Source organism: Etheostoma spectabile, chromosome 6, assembly GCF_008692095.1.
Source record: "Etheostoma spectabile isolate EspeVRDwgs_2016 chromosome 6, UIUC_Espe_1.0, whole genome shotgun sequence".
In the NCBI taxonomy this organism is placed as follows: domain Eukaryota; kingdom Metazoa; phylum Chordata; class Actinopteri; order Perciformes; family Percidae; genus Etheostoma; species Etheostoma spectabile.
In genome coordinates, this window is record NC_045738.1 from 28212522 (window position 1) to 28227592 (window position 15071).

General features: G+C 38.9%; 1 protein-coding gene across 1 annotated transcript in view; it reads right to left on the reverse strand.

Moving 5' to 3' along the window:
- The window catches only part of mbpb (myelin basic protein b), a 68478-nt gene that overhangs the window by 43479 nt on the left and 9928 nt on the right, over positions 1-15071 (reverse strand). Inside the window, exons 2-3 of the transcript XR_004332427.1 lie at positions 13764-13822; positions 1273-1357 (exon numbers count right to left, since the gene is read on the reverse strand). The gene's annotated coding sequence lies outside the window, so the exon portion shown is untranslated. The remainder of the gene's footprint in view (positions 1-1272; positions 1358-13763; positions 13823-15071) is intronic.

Below are 15071 nucleotides of genomic sequence, written 5' to 3' on the forward strand. Positions count from 1 at the left end.
TTTTACTCTCTGTTTAAACTGTTCTTTAGAAACCTCAATGAGGCATGTGGGAAGACTTTTCCATATCTTTGACCCTCTGTATAATACACTAAACTGTGTTTGAGTCTACTACAAATCGGATTCTGGTAAAATTCATTTTTAAAAGTAAAAATATTACTGAAGTGCTGGGGAAATAACTTTTTTATAGAGCTATAAACAAATAAAACAATTTGAAGTAGTATATTATTTTATATAGCTTGATCTGTTATGAATGCAGTATGCGTAAATTATAGCGTATATCCCAGCAGAAAATCCAGTCAAATTTAATCTTGATTATAATTAAATAAGAGCATGATGCCTCATTATAAAAATAAGAATTCAGCAAATATGCACAAGCAATTGCAGTGCTGTGGTGCAGTATTACAAAGCTAACTCCTGTCTTGTAACTCCAAACATATCCCAATGAATGTGACAGAGGGAAAACTTTAAATGCACGACTGTGAGAAAAGAAACTTTAGCGTTCCTGGAACAATGACGTCTGAGAGTTTCTCACTATGAGGAATGGTTGGCCTTCACAACGCCCACTCATCACGGTAACTGCTAAGTTTTCACAAGCCACTCTAATTGGAGTGAGAATGCTCACTCCAAACAAATGTTACGTCGCAGGGTTAGCAGTTTCTGAGCCAGTGTTGGAAAGCAGAAGCCTTTCATTGTTGCCTCAAAAAAACCTGATATTGAGTCAAGATAGCGGAGTTAAAGGAGCTACAATGCTAATGTGGATTTAAGGCTCAAGTCATTCCAGGTTCTGTTGATTTTTTGACAACACATTTCAGAGCTTCCCTTTGAGCTTTATGACATACGGCCTCAGAAACTACCACAACATCTATAGTTCATTCAATGATACACTCTTATGGATAGAAAAGTGCTCTCCAACCCCAGGTATGATATCTCCAGTTTAAAATAAGCTTTTTAAATTCAGTAATTGTCTGACTGCATGTGTACTTCACTGTGCACCAATGCTCCTCTGCAGCATGCCTACACATGCAGTAGAAGACATAATGTTGATGGCATTAGAGTTTCTTAGGGTCTGCTCAATAATGGTGGATATCCCTAATTGTGTTCCACAATACAGTATGTCTTTTATACACCAAGTTAAGTAGCCTAAAGGATAAAAAGAAGTATATCACTTTTTGTGTGTCCGTTGGTTTTTAATAGGAAAGCCTGACCAACACTGGGAGTTTAATGTGATGGCAATATGCATATCAATTGAAATTTAAGATTTTTGACCCTTACCAAAGACTTCATCATGTGAGTCAGGTTCTGCTGCTACTGCTGCCGGCGCTGCTGTCTGCTCTGCTACAGGTTCAGGTGATGGAGCCTTTAATAGGAACACAAAAACAGAATGAAGAGATGAGGTGCTGAGGAGGTGCCATGGCAACAGAGCAAAGACAGACCAGTAGAGAGAGAGAGAGAGAGAGAGAGAGAGAGAGAGAGAGAGAGAGAGAGAGAGAGAGAGAGAGAGAGAGAGAGAGAGAGAGAGAGAGATAAGCTAACTATTTAGGCTTTATCATTACAGCAGAATTATGCTCAGACTCATTCTTTCAACATTAAAAAGAAGGTTCTACACTTTGAATGGCATAAGATACATATTGAGATATGACCCAAAATCTATATGTTTCATTAGTCATATTCATCTGGATTTTAGACAGGATTCATTCTGTAAAGTAGACAGATTACACAAGTACATTTGCACTTGGGATTGTTGTGTAAAATGATTCATATTTACTTTTGTATTCATTTTTCTCGGCGCCTCCTGTTATTTTCCGCCCTCACCCAGTTGCCTTTGAGCACACTAAGAGCACTACTCCCAGGTTCCCCAGACAATAAGCAGGTGATGGAGCTCTTACTCTACACCTGTCACTCAACACCCACAGGAAATGGTTGACGTGTGCTTGTTTTTTCTGTTTTAAATATACTTGGACTGGAACTAAAGCTATTTGATGAATAGCTGTATTGTATGGTTGAAATCCTCAAAACAAAACGTTCAAAGACAAAAAAAAAAAAAAAGTTTACATTACTTGCCATACTAATAATTAACATTTGTGTACGTCCTTTTATGTATATTTTTTGTGTGTGGTGTAAACGTATTTTAAGTTTGGATTCTAAATAAATGAATTGTGTTTTCATCATATATGTGCATGTTAAGGATGTCTTAAAGAATACCACGATAAGTCTATAAGTCAATAATCAGCCAGTAAATCCATACTTGGGTCTGCCATCTCGAGTCCATGAGGCTGATAGGCTACGGTCAGCATGTGCAGAGAGTGCACATAAGCAACTCGAAAGGTAAACTCCAATTAGATGATAGCGGTTACTGGTACAGTGATTAACTAGTCTCTTGTGTCAGCTGGGACAAGAGCTGGGAATCTCTTCTTCAGAAGATAATTTGGGATCTGGATACAAATTGTTTGATTTAATTAAAATGTTTTGCATCGTGCTCACGTTTGTTTGAAATCCCATTAGAAAAAAAAACCCTCACCAATAAACATTTCCAGCAGGCAGTTGTTTATTACAATGCCTTGCTTCTATGTTGATGCATTTACTTCTGTAGTAGACTTTGCCAGTACGGAGTTGCGGCTTATATTGAAGTAACATAAAAGATTAAATTAGATTCAATCTGGAATGAAATGAAATGGAAACATCATACGCCTGTTTTATCAGGCTTTCCAGATATTTGGCCACACTGGGTGAGTCGAATTAATCTCCCCTGTAATTAAAATTAAGTCCCTATGGCATGTTCATTTCTTTCTATAGCTAATTATAACAAGTTATATGTTTCTATGTTTTGGTTTCAAATGAACTAAATATCTGCATTTGCTAATCCTCACACTTTAATCCTCCTGTTGACTCCCACCTCTCTGACGACAATGCACACTCACATCCCCAGCTTCCACTTCCGAGTGGGTTTGCCAACATGGGGGATCAACACAGGCGTTCAGAACCTGTTGGGCACATTGCTCACCATGACGTGAGCATACAGAGAAGTGAAACTGGGACACAGCCCCGTGGGCCGAGGAGAGGTGGACAAGTGTTGTGAGCAAGCACTTACTGATGAAAATCACGTAAAGGTCAACAAAGTGCCACGCTTTTGAAATTGTATTTGTCCTTTCAATTGTTTGAACAAATTATGTAAATTTGTTTTGATATGAGGAGATTGAGATTCAATTAAACAGGCTAAGTACTGAATTCAGATAGTATAACACAAAAAACAAACCAATAGTCCACATGTTGATAGAGGGTGATCGCTATCCTAACAATAAGGCGATATCGGCCTCATGCCATTACTTTTACTCCGAGTCGCAAACTTAACAATAAAAATATAATTATTAAATTTCTTTTGACTTGAAAAGGTTTTCAAATTAAAGAGACCTCCAGAGGTTTCTTTAAGACCCTGATTGAAGTGGCGGGGTTTCAGCTGGAAAAAGGTAATTTTATTTCTGTGCACCAATCAGGATTCAGCAACAGTTGAGTAAAAATGAAAACACACACACACACACACCTGATGAAGCATAATGTAGTGGTGGAATGTTAAACTCTGAATAAATAATACTTCAACAATCAAAAACACCTTATTTAGTCATGAATATTAAACGTAAAAACTTCAGGGGCTTTAAGGTTTGATTCATACGGCCCTGATTGTTTTTCAAATTAGTGAGAATAAACTTAAGAACAGTCTAAAAAGAGAGAAAAGTTATTCACTGAGAGTAAGCAATAAGACAAATTTAACTTATGCCTTACTAGAGATGTTCCAATAGCTATACTTGATACTGCCTAAAACGCTGGTAGCGGTAGCGGTAAGTACTGGAGTTTATGGACCCATCCGATACCACATAATAAAGCCCCAAAGAAAATCTATATTAAAGTAGTTTATTTATGTTTTTCTCCCATTATAAGTGCTTGTCAAACTAGAAAATAAAAGAAAGTTCCGTGGCATTCATTGTTTGTGTTTCACAAAGAGTTTAACCTGAGCCAGACTGTCAGCAAAGACAGAAATCCCATCCATACAGGGATAGAGCATACAGCTGTTAAAACATAATAAATAATATAACACACTGGTTACGGATCAGTACTCGGTATCGGCCGATTCGCAAGTTCAGGTATCAGAATCGGTATCGGGAAGCAAAAAAAAGGTATCAGACCATCTCTACTCCTTACACCAGTGTGTAGGAGGAAAGTTCAAGAGCAGCTCTCAAGTGATGAGATTATTAATCACGATCAATTCAGAGCAGAACAAGCCAATCAGAGACTAGGATTAACCCTACATCTGCCATTCATAACGCACATTTTTGAATAGGTTTGTTTTACTTGTATACAATCCTCAATATCTTCAGTGTCAAGTACATTGACATGCGCTGACAACAAAGATGTACAGTATTATTGTTGGTTAAAGACATGGTCTTGGTGTTACATTGCATCTCCTTACCGGGAATTTGATTTAGGTATGGAAGGAGCAGAAGTGAAGGATTTTAAAGTCCACATTTTTTGTGGCATCTGAGATAACAAACAGGAAAAACAGATAGTCCCTGGTCCCTCAACCAATGATTTTAAAGGTGCCCTTCCACTGTCCACTGAAGTTCTACCATGGACTTTGTAACATTTTTTTGTAGAAATATGTCTTGGTTACCTTGTTTCCAGCCATTCTAGCGTGGTATAGAAAGCCTGCAGGAAGACTCAGCTCGATTTGTGCCAGTTCTTATTAATATTCAACAAGCTCAGCTGCTTGACTCTGATTGGCTAACAGCTATCCAATGAGAGCCTGGCCATCAGCATCCTTTACCCTGTACCAACATGAATAGTTATGAGCTCAGGCAACATGACGTCAGACTGACCAGATTTTGTAATTGGCCTGATTTCTCCGCTTACTTCTTTTCAGCGGCTAGAGCTGACAAAGGAGGTAGCAATTCATTTTTTTATTAATTAATTTAGGACAATGCACAATGATGAACATATACAGCAGTACACGTAAAAATGCCAGATTGTTGCCCGAGGGCTACTTTCCATCTGCGGTCCATTAGGCCGGTTGAAGTTAGAATAGAAAATGACAATAATAACATTTAGTATATAAAACAAGGAGAAACAGAAAAAAAACAGGACATTTCATTAGTAGGTGTTAAAATGGAGACAATTCAAAAGTTAGAGGTGGTTACATGTTGGGTTAGCTCTAAGTCACAGCTTATTACACAAACACAAATGGACCTAACATATTTAAAATAAGTAAGTAAAAATGTTTGTGTGGCAGGGCACCTTTTAAAGCAAAAAGAGCAAGAGACAGAGAAAGCAAGGCAGAGAAAGACAACATGTTGCATTAGGATTGCATTGATACAGCTTACGTTATCCCTACATTCCCACAGACATATACAAATATGAACAGTTTTTTTGCCCCGTTGTTTTTATTTGACAATTGTTTAGGCATTTTAAAAAGAAATCTTTTCCTCAAACACCTTGTTTCTAACCCTGCTGGAGGACATGCATCACATGAAGCAAGAAGAGTGCAACAAGATTGAGGGTTCTATTTCCAGGAAGATCACAGTCAAGTGTGCTCTGCCCAGCGAGCGTACCAAGGGCACTTGCGGTGAACACCACTCACTCAAACTTAACCCAAACTACCTCATATCACATCGCATTGCTCATCACTGCCACACGTCTTCCTGTGTTATAATCAGGGATATCGTATCCAGTATCATACACTTTAAAAAATCCCCAAAATAACTACACTGTTGTTCTTCACTGTGTCTGGCAGTCATCATTAATACATGGGGAAAAAGTGGAAGAGAAAAAAAAATTCTAAGTGGACCTGTCTAGCGCAGAAGCGGTCAGCATGACTTGTCACACCTACTCACCAGTGGTGGCTTATTAAATATAGGTCTTGTTAAGAAGACCCTGTTGGTGTGGAGACAGTGAAGCATCAGCTGACCTTGAGGCATGCAAAGAAGATCAGAGAAACGCTCAATTAGGATCACACTGGCCAATTATTCTTGTTTTCTACAACCCCTCCTGCTGTTCTATGCCCTCACTTGCTAATGCTGTTCCCAGGTTCCATCCAAGCGGGTGATGGAGCTCCTACACCTGTCCAACAACACCTATAGTATAATGTGCAGCCAATGTCAAAATGGCCGCTAGATGTCATTGTGAAAACTCCAAATACACTGATGTGACTTAAATGAAAAAAATATATCACTTGAATGTACCGTCTGATAATCCCGTAAAGGCTTTCTTTAAAGTGCAGAAGTGTGCACTGGGCTGCAGTCACTCCCATTTTCCACCAGGGAAAGTATTTGACCACCCGCGACACCCAGAAGCATGCAGGAAGTGGCTTTCCGCTCCGCTAAAGATATGTGCCAAATCTATTTTCAAGTGAGCCTGCCGTTCAGGCAGCCGGGCAGGAAGTGAAACAGCCCCCCCCCCAATATCATATTTATCCTCTACAACACCAGGGACGACGATTCATTCCTCTTGGAGGTAGAAAACATAATAGACATCACAAATTCTTCTTTTTAAGGACATTATCAGGAAAGAAAATGCATGAGTTTAATGGGAGGAGTGCTTGGAGTGGAAGGTAGGGTCAAGCTTAATAAACATAAGACTGTTCTTTCAAGTGTTTGTAGAGTTAGTATAATCTGCGTCTCAGACTTCTGAGACGTTCCCGGGTGGAGAATACGGGTAAGAGTGATACTCTGCACAAACAGCGTTTGGAAGGTGTTGTTACTTATAAAAATAAAAAACACAAGATTAAATCTTATATCATTTGAGCTAGAAATGATTGCTTTCTGAAATCAAGGATCATTTCGTAAATAATTTTACGGGGTAAATCTGCTACCTTTATGTACGTATAAGTGTGAGAACGGAAAGCTTGGCAGGTGGGACAGTAACTAAGAGGGGCAAGGCTTAGCAAACAAGTTTGAAAAAAAATAATGAATGTCTCTAATGTTTGATTGTCTGGCTGTATGCACTGCTTAAAAGCAATGAGGCTAATTTTTGTGAGCATCGATTTTTCAGACTGGCCATGGTGGTTGCTGCCTCAGCTCCACTCAGTCCTGTGAGTTGTGAGAGGAGAAGAAGAGTGAAGCCATTTGAATGTCTTTCAGTGCTTGGCCAATTTGACACTTTCAAACGAAATCCTCTTCCCATCTGTGGTTCTGTGATAGCTGTGTCTTTCAGTGTTTCATCCTGCCCAAACCTCAGAGATGGATGGGATCATCTCACCCTTTCACTGAGGTATAACAAGAACGAGACACAGTGGGACTCTAGACACAATGTAGCACTACCTCCAAAAGGCCAGTTTTATACTGCTATAATGTTTGTCAAATGTTAAGAGGACAAACAGATATCTCTTACATTCATCTGTTCTTTAGAGCTGTCGGGAAGTTATTCAATTTACCTAGTGAAGGCCGGATTGCCATGGGGCATGAAGATAACATTTTGAAATGATGCAGTTAAAGCCTTAACTGCAAGTCTGTGGTCGTTGAAAGAAAACTAGAACCTTATAGTTTTTCATAAAAAAGAAAGAAAACGTGATGAATATTTATCATTAGCGCAAAACATTTCTGTCCAATGACTAAAATAAACAAAAAAATCCTATAGACAGTATTAACATTATCAATATGAGGAGAGTAACTGTCACTTGTGGGGCCAAATAAAATAGAATTCTTGGTACAAAACACAACAGAGCAGGGGTCTTCAACATTTTTTAGGGCAAGGACCCCATAACCTGAAACAAAGTAGGATCAGGGACCCCCTACTACATATAGTGCATTGTATAAAATTAAGTTGCGTATTAAACTGTGCCTACATTAATGGGTAGGCAGCCTAAAGCCTTTATACATACTTTTATAGTGCATGGAATACACTATTAAAATAATTGTTGCCATGAATGTGTTGATCCTGTTTCAATGTTAAACATACACAGTGAATCCTTAGGATTAACTATATGAGGATGGCTACCTTCGTGACTTTCCACAAATAGGCTGCTTTATTTCTTTAATAATATGTTGGATTCATGTTAAGACATTTTAGTTTTTTTTTTTTTTAACAAAAAATGTGGTGGCTCCCGTGCTTACAGTAACTGAGGACCCACCACGGAGTACAAATCTGAACAGACTTGAGGTGAGAAAACTGTCATTTATGATTCAGATGTGGAAAGACCTCACGCAGAGGAACAGAAGAGACCGGAACACGCCTGCTGGGCTTGTCACAACTCATAGAGGGCTCTAATTGGGTACAATGGTAGAGCTGAAGCCCGGTGGTCTGCTGGCTGAGCCTCAAGCTCCCTCATCTGGAGACTTTGCTCTTCAATTCAGTAGCGTCAGTGATGAGACTGTGTCACAGTCCGGCACAAAGAAGGATTGACAAAGCAGGATCATAATGTGAAGTTTCACTGTAAATGTGAATACGATCAACAAAAGAGAGGCTGGTGCTCAATGAATTCTATGCCTCCTAAGCCTCCACTCACTAAGTAAGGTCAGCACACAGTTCTTGACATTACTTGGCATTTAAAGTAGTTTCAAGGGTGGCTTTTCTTAAGGCTTCCTAAAACCAAAAACACCATCATAGTGTTACGAATGATGCGTTGATCAGCTCTAGCCAGAGTTTCTGCAGGTTTCACCAAGTCAAATTTAAGACTATTTAATTAACTTTTTTTTTTTTTTTCAAGCCAAGTATCACTAAACTTGTATTTCCCCCAGAGCTGAAGAGTAAAATTAGTTTTATGTCTGTGGTACAATCCAAAACAGACTTGCACCAATAACACAAAAGCTAATTGACTGCAATATAAGTTGCCTGTTGGTCTCATTTGCAGTCTTAACAGAGCAAAATTGTATTTGGACTAATACGTCCAAGGCCAAAGAAATAACAGTGGATTGGATTTCTTTTCGGATTGTTCAGTAGAAAATGGTAAGGCTGAACAAAAGAAAATGGTGCACTACCACTCTGAGGCTTTGACACCACATCCTGATTAGAGTTGTACAGATACCGACACTGGTATCCAATACTGCCTCTAACGCTGGTACTGGAAATTATACCGATCCAATACCATGTAATAAAGCCTTAAAAAAACAACAACAACTTAAAGAACATAAATAAACTAATTTTAAGTTTTTTAACTGGCTGTCAAACAGGATAATAAAAGGAAGTTCTGTGGCATTCATTGTTTGAGAGTTTAACCTGAGCCAGACTGACAACCAAAATAGAAATCATATCACATCCATACAGGGAAGTGGTATACACCTGTTAAAACATAATAAAAATATATGACACAGCAGTATCGGATCAGGACTCCGTATCGGCCGATACGCAAGTTCAGGTATCAGAATCGGGAAGAAGAACATGGTGTTGGACCATCTCTAATCCTGATGTTTACTGGTGATGTCTGAGATAGCTGAATGGTCAATTCCTCTCACTGTAGCTGGGCAGGAAATATCTCAACGTGATCTGTATCATACAGTTATCTCTGGTTAGCATGCAATCTCCACAAACACCAGGGGTAAGAAATGCATGCTTGATTGCAAATGGTGTGAAATGATTGCAGTGGTTGAGGTATTACTGCATGTACTGGTTGCTTTGTCTTCTTTATGCTGTGTTAACCTGGAGCAATAGATCCGACAATGCATACAATGCAATGTGAAATGACAGAATAAACCTTTTTTTATGGCAGATATTTTGACTTGTCATAGTAAGAAAACCACAGCTGAAATTGGTAACCTTAACAATGGCTCAATTCCATCAAGTGTACCAGTAAGCTATTTCAGTGAGTCAGCATGCACAATACCAGGGCATTTCCCAAGTGGAATGCAGCCATCATACCCCTGTGTTTTTCCTACTATGAGATGTCAACATGGCTGCTGTTAAAAAGGTATATTTGTCTGTTTGTGATTTATTAGACACAAAGGATTTGTAGGCTTTGAACGTCGAGTCGCAGTGACGACTAAATCTGGCAAGATCTCAGCTAACACTCCATCCAGTGTGTAAGGAGAAATCTGCTCCAATCAGTGAGGATGTATTTGCAATTTGAAACATCTAAGCAACCCTCTGTCCCTACTCTGGTGAAAACACAGGAGCAAGGCTAGTGTTATTATCCAATAAATCTAAGTGGGATTTCAGGGTCTATAATATCACAGATGTGAAGATTTCAGAGATATATTTTGTCAGAACTGCTCATGAGGTGGGACAAAGGAGGCATGGATATATTTCACCTTTTCTGAAAAGATAAGGAACTGGGAGACGGATCACGACTCAGACAACAGCATCTAAACACAACCTGCCTTACTCTGTCACGCTCCGTTTCTGCTTGACAGTCACTATGACAACTGGCTGTTATGCTAGACCTTTACATTTACTTTGATGCCATGGTAATCAAACCAAAAGAAAGGGAAGGGAAAAAAAATGGTATAGAGATGTACACAATTATACAACTAAGTAAACAATGCAGCTTTGGTGCGACATGCTGCCCTAACACCTCTCCTGGCAGCTTCACACTTTTTACCCAAATTAATCCACTTCTCTTGCTCCTGCTCGTCTCTTTCCAAAGTGTGCTTTGGAGGCTCAGGAAACAAATCATCCGTGGGCTGAGCTGTTAGCCTCCCTGCTGGTTAAGGCTCTCCTCTTTCCCCCCAGCACGCCAACATGATCACTCCACCCATTACAGGCAGCAGCCAGGTAGCTGGCCACGAGCCAGACCACACAGGCAGACTGTTACTTTCATGCTGCTGCCAGCATTGCACTGCGTAGTAAATGGAATCCTATGTTGCCGGTTAGCATGTAGTGAGTAAAAGTGACCCGACGACAACAAAATCTAAACCGAATTACTTCTTGTGGCCAGCGTATTCACAACGAGTACAATGCATGCACTGAGCCAAAAATACGTTTGCCCACCTATATAGAAGAGATGGTGAATAACCCTATTTCAACAAACTGTGGCGTATTGCTTTACATTTTGGTTATCATAATAATGTGACACAAGTGATGTCATTTTCTGAACTTACCAGACATACTAGCTGTTTTAATATTTGCCTTTACCCACTTAGTCATTATTTCATTGGTGATTATTTATCAATGTTAATATTTTGTGAAAGCACCAATAGTCAACGCTACAACATCGCTTTTTGGTGAAAAATATTGTGATATTTGATTGATTGATTTGATTTAAATGGAATGAACCTTGAACATATTGACTGAAAGTCTGACTATATGGAATAAAAGTCTGAAAATATATAATATATTGACTTTTATTCCATTTATTCAGACTTCCATTCCATATTTTCAGACTCATTATTCAGACTTTCATAACATATATTCAGACTTTCAGTCAATACTGTATATTCAAGGTTCATTCCATATATTCAAACTTCAGATACATAGAGTATATACACTGTATACACACAATAATTTCCTTAACATGCCATAATATACAACTATATCAGCTGTAATTTTGAAAAGCTGTGATAAAAAGGACTAAAGCACAGATGGGGTCAATTACATTATGCAATTAAATGAGATTACTGTCCCAGTTTCTGCCTGGTTCTCCACACTTGGAGTACAGAAACGGTGCCTGGGTTGTTATTTCTGTGCACACAGAGCAGAAAGATGAAAAGAAATGAAAGAAAAATGATTTAATTACAGGACTATTAGAGGCAGACAATTTCTGTCAAGTGCTAACACTGGGGCACATCAGAGCACCTTGCTTCCCAGCCCATTAAAATGCCCAGGCTTTGTTTGTTACAAGAGAAAAAGAAGAAAATTACACTTGTGAGCACTGGACCTTTAAGTGCAATTTCATATCTGATAATACTTCCTGTTTATATTATAGCACTGATGTAAAAGCTTATTTTCCCTCTCAACCTTAGTGCAAACTCCCTGATCAATCCTAATGCTTTAAACGCCCCATTTGTAAAAATAATATGTCAAGGTTGAGGTTCTATTTAAATACTGTTAAAGTATAAAACACACTGTCCATAGAGAAATGCACACAATCCATATTCAGAAACGACGCCTTTAAAACTACCGTAACATTGTGATGTCACACCTATACAATATATAGGTACAAAGGGCTGCTACAGTGCCGTTACAGTCATTCCCCGGCTGCAATGACGGCGCAGAGACTGAGTGCGCAGATGTGGAAGACGTGGAAACGCTGACCAATCAGAGCAGTCTGGGCATTTCTGGTAAAGAAGCTTAAAGAAACAGGTGAAAACTAATGTCTTTTTTATTTTAAAAAGGATTTAGTTAATGTAATTTAATTTAAAAAAAAAATTAAAAATACAAGTACAAACTTGAAAATTAAAAATATATGGGACTTTAAAGGGCAATAATTGCACACACTCACTTGCTAACAGAACAAAGTCCTACAACATCAGAAAACACAATGCATTAGCCGGCATAACATCGCTCTGTCTGATACTTTAATCCCGTTTAGTGTTTTAAGCATTACATCTGAGTCAACATCAACACAAGACGCACAGGACCATGGGAACATTTCACACCTATCACAGCTGTTTAGATAGAAAAGAAACTGTGAAAAATCGGTAATTTCTAGATGGTGGTGACAAAGGGTTGTTGCTGTGAGAATAATCATTTGTTGCTTTATGGATGGCCAATTATCAATGTCAGACAGCTGAACTGTGTGGGAGTAGCCAAACACAGTCCTGATGAACACTGGACCATAGCTAATGGTTAAATGAGCTGTGTACCTGGAGAGGGGTCAGCATCAGTTTTGAGGCACACAATCATCTATTTACTTCCTCCAGTTCAAATGGGTTCCTTTGCCGAGTGTTGTTGCAGTTTCAAGGGGGTTATTACAGGGTGACACACAAGAGCCATGGCGACCCATCATGTTTTGGACAGTGCCGTGACAATGTGCCTCTAGTAAGAGCAGGAAGCTGGCGGTTACAGAAAGCAAAGTTATAAATGCAATGTGCAAAATGGGTTCCCAAAACTTCCCAACAATTCCATCTGCGCAGAAGTACCTAAAAAAAACTGACCAGCCAAAATGTGTCAAAATGTAAATTAAAAATGTCTTCATTTAACTACATGAGTGGTTCTTAACATATTTGAGCATTTGGGATAAAGAATAGAATAGTACATTATCTAAGAAAGAGAGTAGATATTTCACACTGCCTTTTCTCAACCCAGTACAGTGATTTTAATGCAAGTCAATGTAATGCATAGATGTAAATGGATATGGATCCACACAACATTTGCAAAGTCATCATCACCTTATCACTCCTCTACTCGAAAAGAAAATCTCCATATGAAGCAGGGATATGTGGATCCATAAATTACTGCTTTGCAATACTTTTTAGAGATAAGTGTGATTGGATCTGTGATCCAAGTCATTTGTAACCACAAACACGTACATGGCTCAGATATATATCAAATGACTTGTAAACATTAAAAAAAAAAAACGTTTTGTCCTTAGACCTTAGAGATGAATACACTATGTGTTAAGAATGAAGGATTTTTTGCCTTTGTGCTGTGTTAGATACATTAGCTCAAATTATTTTAAAAAGACCTTTAATGCAACAGTTTGGCTGAAAGCAGAAGAGAACAAATCAGCGTGACTGAAGGTCCAAGTCCAAAGTCGTGCTGATAAAGGACAGTCTTCACACTGATAATGTTAAAGAAAAACTCATTCTCAGACCACAACTGACAAAAATGCTTACAAACACACACACTCCAAGATATTTTTTATTTCACATGCACAAAACTGGCCATGTAAGGAGGAGGAGTCCTACCTTGCTGCCTGTGGGAGACTCCCTCTTTCCTAGATGCTGGCCCATGCTGCTGACAGACACTGTAAGAAAAACAGACAATGACTTTACACCAGAAGAACGGAATCAGCATAGTTATGTGAAGATTAGGTACTCCTCCTTATCTGAGCAAGATGGGCCACCTCCTTAATCAGTGTGTGAAACTGACACACACACACACACACACACACACACACACACACACACAAACCCGAAGACACCACACACACACACACACACACACACACACACAACACACACACACACACACACACACACACACACACACACACACACACACACACACACACACACACACACACACACACACACACACACACACACACACACACACACACACACACACACACACACACACACACACACACACACACACACACACCACACACACACACACCCACACACACACACCCACACACACACACCCGTCCTCGGGATCAGAATCAGAAATACTTTATTGATCCCCGAAGGGAAACTCTGTGTTCCCTGGAGCAGACCAAATTGGTCTTGTATAAATAGAGGCTATATGCCACATATACAGGCTGCATTCCATATGATGGCTTGCTGAGCAGTTCATTTAATGGTAATGTAACGTTTGAATTTATCCTCAAATAATTTGTCTGCATTGCTTTCACACCACACATAAAAAATGCACAAAAATTGGAAACAGACCCTGCTTTTCGGGCTGCGTCCGTCCGGTTGATTGGTCAGCAACAAATCCAACTAAACGTGCAAATGCACCAGAGTTTGTATATTAAGTTTATTTTTCTGATGGCCATTTGATTGAATGTATGCTGGTCAGGGGAAAAAGAAAGTGTTTGGGAGTGTTACTTAATCATATAACGTGCTGCTCAATTACAAGCTTTAGTAGTTCAAATGATTAAAAACTGTAATCACAACTGTGCAGCATTTAAGGTAAGGGCCACATCTGAGACTTCCTCTGTGTTTCCTGTGGCACTGCATCTCTTCCACAATGTCTATGCTTGTGACAACAGTATATGTTAAAGTGCAGCAGCAATAATAATAATACAAAAAAAAAAAACTGTTTGTGACATTTTCTGAATCGTACACCCTATTTGGTAATGTGTTTTTTTTGTCATTCAAACTTCAAATGCACCAACACTAAACATTTAACAAACAACAATTAATAAGGGAGTTTAATTATATTTAACAAAGAGCCTCCAACAATACAGTGGATACAAAACGTCTACACTCCTTTAAAATGCCAGGTTTCTGTGATGTAAAAAAATTAGACAAAGATAAATCATGTCA